Genomic DNA, 7,109 nt, shown 5'->3' on the forward strand with positions numbered 1-7,109 from the left:
TTATCTATCATATCTGAAACAGTCTCCCTTCTCTGTTCCTTCTATTGACCTCCCTGACTTCTCTTAAGTCCCAATAATACCCCTTCTCCTACTAGGAACCTTTCTCATCCCCACATAATTTTAGTGCCTTTTCTCTATTATTTCTTATTTTTCCTGTATATAGCTTGCTTTGTACATATTTGTTTGAGTGTTGATTCCCCCACTAGTTTGTAAACCATTTGGGGGTAAGGGCTATCTTTTGCTTCTTTCTGTATCCCCAACACTTAGCACAGTACCTGGCACACAGTGGGCACTCAATAAATGTTTTTTGATTGATTTATTGATTCATACTTGCCTTCAAGCTACATGTAGAAAACCTATATGGACATAGAGAACTTGCATGGGCATCACACATCCCCTGCACTATTATCTTTTGAGGCATTCTTTGAATTATATTTTTACTCGCTAGTGTGGCTACATACTTGTCACATAGTGATAACAATAGCTATTTTGTATTTTTCCTAATAGTGGCATGAAAATATTTCTGTGTTAAATATAATATGATCTGATGGACTCTGTTGTAAGTAATATCTTATGGAAATGTGTCAGAGGATGGTGGGATCATACATTTCTTAAGTGCCATCATTATGGAGTAGTGATAAACAAACTGTAGGTATAAAGGTCCTAATTATTCAGAGATTTAACATACTTGTCATGAAATGGCTATAGAAATGCACAGAAGCATCCCAAATCCATCATACTTAGAGAATCCAACATTTTTAGATGGTTTGAACCTCTGAAGAAAAATGAAATGATGCAAGTATCTGGCACATTTTTCAATACCAGAAGAAGAACTGACTCATTTCTAAGAAACGTGATTATTCATACACATACTTTAAATGCTACAGCCAAAGTAGAGAAGTGGTAATCATAGCTAGGCAGATACTAGTGCTTCCTATCCCAGTATACTTGCAGTGAGTCTAGGATATGGAAAGGTCATATAGGGACCAGGAATTAGAAAAAATGAAAGGAATTTTGCTTCATTGTCATATCACCATGGTGTATATTATTGTCACCCACTTTTGAAAAATTATCCAAAGGTAATTCAACTTTCTTCATAAATATATTGGACTCTGAATGGAAATCTGATAGTGTGATTCTTAAGTAAAGGATTTAAGAAGTAAAGAGATTATAAGTTATGAATTTCTTTTTGATATCAAACTATAGATGTGTAATTAATGACAAAGGTTATAAAACATGTATTCCCATCAATCTGAAATGAACACAAGTATGAAAGGCAGTATGAGCATGTGTTAGAGGGAGCTGGGGAAAATTATATATGTCATTATATAAAGGTAACTGGGTAAGAAAGTCAGGGCAAAATGTGGGCAAAACTGAAGAGAAGCTGACAATTGCTTTAGATAACTTCCTACTTTATTGTATTCCTGCTAATATTGAATAATACCTCTTTTAGATCTAGTTCCTTTCATGATACTCGTTTGCTACTGTGTCAGTATTCCATATTGGGAGCTTTTTTCTTCTTGTAGTTTTGTCGGTACCAAAAATCACACTTTTATCCTTTATATAATTGCATCGAAGTACTCGTTTAACTCACCTAATCTCAACTAAGTGTTAAAAAAGAACATCCAACTAAACTATCTGTTTAATGATAAAATTGTGGGCATTTTCTTATGCTTTGCTCCTGCACTGTAAGGATCATGGGACTTTTCTTTATGAATTGCAACTGAAATCTTTCATATGTGCTCCCCTATTAGAATCTGAGTTCTCTGATAGCAGGAGCTTTCTTATTTTTGCATTGGTATCACCAGTTTTAATGTAGTACTTCGTACATAGCAAGCACATGAGAAATTGTTCATTTACTTAAATTATCGGATGCCTATCAAATCTATATTACTAGCATTAATATGATCATGTGAAATCGTTGGGCTATTTGTATTGACAAAACAACAGTGTCTTTGGTTGGGTATCTATCATAGGCAGTGGGCATCATTCAAAAGTGCTGGAGAATGCATGTCACTATCAGTAGTGAAGAAGGGGAAGATAACCATTTCTTTATGAACATCAAATTGAAACAGCAACCTGGAAAACTTTCATGTCTATCTTGGAATAAGGATATTTGGGGTGAAATGCTGGCTCTGATATTTGACCAATGGAAAAATCATGTACTTTCTCTGAACATCAGTAATGTTTTTGCAAGGAAATTGGGATTAAATCAGTTGTCCAGGGTCACACATTTAGTAAATGTCAAATATCTGAGACTAGATTTGAACTCAGGTCTTCCTGACTCCTAGACCAGTGCTATATTCACTGTGCCACCTAATTGCTCTAGTATCCCTTTATGTAAAATGATGACATTGTTCTTTGAACTACCTATAACATAAGGTTATGATAAATAAGTTTCATAATTTTAAAATTACACATACACATTTTAAATTTCACATTTATTAAGATATTGTTTTATTATTATTATTATATTTTTAAGGTAAGGATACTATTCATAGATTTATTTATACTTTCTAGGTTAGAAGAAATCTTAGAGATTACCTAATACAAACCCCTCACCACATTAAACAAAAAAAATAAACTGATACAAGTAGAGAGACTATTATTTTCCCAGAGTCATGCCATGAATGTACATGCTTTTTAAATCATGCTTGTCAACATGCTACAGGCCCTCTGAATTTGAGCCTTCTAAAACTGATGATCTTGACATGAACATATAAAGAAATCAAATCAGTAAATGCAGAAAGGCAAGAAAAAAATCAATATAATCATGGAAAAGACTTTGGTATTGATTCTTTTAGAAGTGTTTCTAGGTTATAAGCTTCCTTAGAGAACTTTTCATGTCCCTATTCCTAAGGCTATTGATGACAGGGTTCAGAGTTGGTGGCACTACTGAATAGAACATTGATAATAAGAGATCCAGAACTGAATCACAGTCTAAGCATGGCTTTATATAAGACATATAAAACCTGATGAAAACCATGGGAACAATGAGGTGGGGCAGACAAGTGGAGAAAGCTTTTGAATGACCTGTAGTTGGAATCTTCAGTGCAGTTGAGAAGATGTGACCATAAGAGAGAGCTATGGAAATACAACAGAAAATTCCTAAACTGATCCCTTAAGGCCACACTCATATCAACTGCAATGTGTATGTTAGCAGAGGAGATCCTGAGTAAGGAAGGAACATCACAGAAGAACTTATGGATGTCCTTGGGGCCACAGAAGGGTAAGGAGAATGTACTAACTGGTACATGGCCCCAAAATGTCCTCCAATAAGCCAAGAAGAAGTTGCCATTCTCATGCAAAATCCTTTGTTCACTATGGCTTCATAGTACAAAAGTTGGCAAATAGCTACATAGCTGTCATAGGACATCACTGCAAGGAGTAAAATCTCTGATCCTGCAAACAAAATTGCTAAAAAGACCTATAACACACACCCAAAGAAAGAGATGGAACAGCTTTTGCTTAGGGAGTTTTCAATAGATTTGAAGACAGTGACAGATATAAAGCAAAGTTCTAAAGAGGACAAATTCTTCAGGAAGAAATACATGGGGGTATGAAGGTGGCCATCTAGAGTGATGAGTGTAAAGATGAGCAGGTTCCCTATCAGAGCCACCAGGTATATTAGCAAGAAGGACATTGCATGTAAGACTAGTAGCTCCTAGCTGTTAGAAAAGTCCATAAGAAAGAATCCTATTACCATAGTGGGGTTGGCTGTGCTCTGGGACGGGGCACTTCTGTCGATTATCTGTACAGAGACAAAAAAATGCAACATGATGAAAACATTCAGTTTATTTGGTGTCAATAGTTATTTATCCTGTGTGATCTTCCTCATTTAAAAAAAATTGTTAAATGAGGGGATGTGACTAGGTTAGAAGTTACATGTGAGGGTATATGAACTTAATTAAAAGTATTTAATAATTGTATTTCCATAATCATTTGGCTATTTTTTGGGTGATCTATTGTATTTTGTTTTACCTGTTTAACGATATAATTCTGAGCATAGTCTCAGAGGTTTCATCTGACCTTCAAAGGGATCCATGACACAAAAAAGATTAGTAATCTTTGATCTAAGTAGTCTATAAGCTCTTTAAGGACTTCTCTACATATGAAAGGATCTTTAGTTAATCTATTAATAGGATTCTCAAATTGAAAGGGATGATAAAATAGAAATAGCTCTCAATGTAACATTTTCAGGATTATAAACTCATTTATTATAGGAAATCTGTGAGGTAGGCAGATCAAGTTGTATTATTACCTTTTTATAGATATGATACCATGGGTGAGAGCAGCTATGTGACTTCAGTGGTCACACAAAAAATGTCAGAACCCAGATATTTAATCAGTAACTCTTGATTGCAAGGATGACACAAAAACTCCTCAAGGTTTTTGACCCGAGGCAAGCCTGAGTTTGCTATTTATAAAATGATGATTGTCTTCCCATTTTTCAATATTGATGGTATAAATTCTCTAGCAATTTTAATTGATGTCTACTGCCCAGGATGGGAATCTTATCCAAGACATTTGTTTGCATCATGATTAGCTTAACAGACTAGAATTGTCCTGCAAAGGAATCCAGTTGCATGTATTTCACAACCATTTGTTCCACTTAATTTAATTCTCTTCCTTGGTCATAGGTTTTGCCACCACTAACATGAAGAACCAGACTGAAAAGCAAATTCGTTTCCCAATGGAGAACTAATTCTAAGAGCAGTAAAATTTGTTATGGGTCTATTTTACCATATATATATATATATTTGCAGAAGGTAGCACATTAGATTAACTTTCTCCCTTAGATTCTGATTCATTTTTTCCTCAGATGTATATATATATATATATATATATATATATAAAATATATAATATTATATATCCACACATACATACTTTATTGTAGCCTTCCTTTGGGTAGAGGTGGAGGGAAGGGAAAAAATAAAGCAGAAAGTGCATAGCAGAGAACAAAAGAAAACCAACAAGGAAACAAAGAAAAGCTGAGCATCTTTGAAAACAATATAATATTTATTATATAGTTTTTCTCAAAAAGGAATTTTATTTTTTTATATTGAATCCTCTGTGAAAAAAAAATTGTCAATTCAAATATTATGCACCTGGTTTTGTGCACTCATAAATTACATCTAAAGAAGCCGTAAATTCTGGACCCATCTTCTTAAGAAAGGTCATATAGAAACAGAATATACAACTAGGAGTGGGGCAAAGATATGCCAAAGAAGAATAGGTAAAAAATATACTAGAGTAAATATTCATCAGTTGTCAGCTCTGTAAAAACGTGTATTCTTAACCCAGATAGTTTAAACATATGATTCATTTCTAGTTATGGGAATCACGAAGCTTCTATTCTTTGAGGGAGGTAAGAAATGTATGTAAATAATTATAATACAAAGTAGAAAAGGATAAATACATAGGAGAAGAAATTGCTCAGAGAGATGTGTGATACAATTTACTTCTTTTTTGCTTTTTGGAGGGGGGAAGGCAGAGCAATTGGGGTTAAGTGATTTACCCAAGGTTACACGACTAGCAAGTGTTAAATGTCTGAGTTCAGATTTGAACTCAGGTTCTCCTGACTTCAGGGCCCATGCTCTATTCACTGCACTACCTAGCTGCCTGTAGCAGCAAGCACCCCAGCATCCCCAGGGTGGCTGCCAACACAGGTTCTTAGATCTGCTTTTCTAAAGGAAAGCAACTCAAAATGAGTTAAAAATCTTGCTTTAATCAATCAAACATATCATTTACCTAGTTTAGGGGTAAAAGTCAGCACCCCAAACTTCAAAGCATACAGACAGAAGTTACAAGCAGAAGTTACAAGAAGACAGAGAAACATTTCAAGCAGACAGGCCTGTAACTGTCTGACAATCACATTCATACCTAGTCACAGTTACCAGAGAGGGAATCATCAACATCTGGGTTTTCAAAGCCAGGGGCCTCTCAACGGCTGCCCAGAGTCTTGTCTGGTCAAATCACACAACACTTCTCAAAGTGAGCCCCAAAACAAAGCTTTACAACAGGGTTTATATAGCCTTCTCCTGGCTCAGAGAATGTAACAACCCTCTTGACCCACAGCCCAATCACAAAGTATCTCCTGAAAAACCAGCTTCCCACCACAGGTTTCAGGTGCACTTAAGTCTATCAAAGGGCTGGCAGGGAAGATCTTAAATTTATATTCCCACAACACTGCTCCATTTTGGAGGTAGGGAGGTATTTAGAGGGTAGGTAGGATTTCAACATGTAGAAAATTATGTTTAGGGAAGCACAAATCTTATATGTTATATGAACAAATATATAGAAGCAAATTTGGGAAGAGAAATTGTCTTTTATCAATATAAACAACTTTAATATAACAGGACAAATTTGGGAAGAGAAATTGTCTTTTATCAATATAAACAACTTTTGAAATTCCAAATATTGATTTCAAGGAGCCATGGAGATCACTGAATGCTTATTTACCTTTAGAAAATGTGGTGCCTCTGAGAGGTAAAAATCAGCTTTGATTGGTATACAATTAATGAGGGGGTAGGCTGAAAATCTTCAACTCCTCCTGCTAAGAATGTGACTTGATCATGAGACTCATCCTTCTGCAGCTATCTGGAATCCATCTCTGCTCAGACCATTCTGGTTTGGTTTCTTCCTTTGTGAGCTGGACTACCTTAAACTCTAGTGGACATCAGGTGTGCAAGGACATTGATTTAATGCTTTAGTGCTGAGATGCATCTAAATTAGATTCTGTTCACACTCTTACCAGAAGTAAAGTCTGGTTGAGTGGGGTCCTGCTCAAGATTGAGAAGCACGTTCCTGGAGGATTTTGGCAATCTTATCTATCAGCCTTGTCTTTCAGAGACTGACAGAATGACCTACAGGGGACAGTTCCTAATTTTATCATTGGTTATTAATATAATAGAAAAATAATAACTTTCCTCATACCTCCTCCTCCTCCTCCTCTTGTTCTTGTTCTTCTCCTCCTCCTTCTCCTTCTTCTTTTCCTCCTCCTTTTTCTTCTTCCTTTTTCCTTCTTTCTTTCTTTCTTCCTTCCTTCCTTCCTTCCTTCCTTTCTTTCTTTCTTTCTTTCTTTCTTTCTTTCTTTCTTTCTTTCTT

The 7,109-nt window shown here is 35.5% G+C and overlaps 1 pseudogene; it reads right to left on the bottom strand.

The window, feature by feature from the left end:
• Window positions 1-2,812: 2,812 nt before the first annotated feature.
• Window positions 2,813-3,778, bottom strand: LOC138145403 (olfactory receptor 14A16-like; annotated as a pseudogene).
• Between the last annotated feature and the right edge of the window lie 3,331 nt (window positions 3,779-7,109).

This window comes from Petaurus breviceps, unplaced genomic scaffold (assembly GCF_028583685.1).
Source record: "Petaurus breviceps papuanus isolate PSGF00001 unplaced genomic scaffold, PetGlider_PUasm1.0 90734, whole genome shotgun sequence".
Classification (NCBI taxonomy): domain Eukaryota; kingdom Metazoa; phylum Chordata; class Mammalia; order Diprotodontia; family Petauridae; genus Petaurus; species Petaurus breviceps.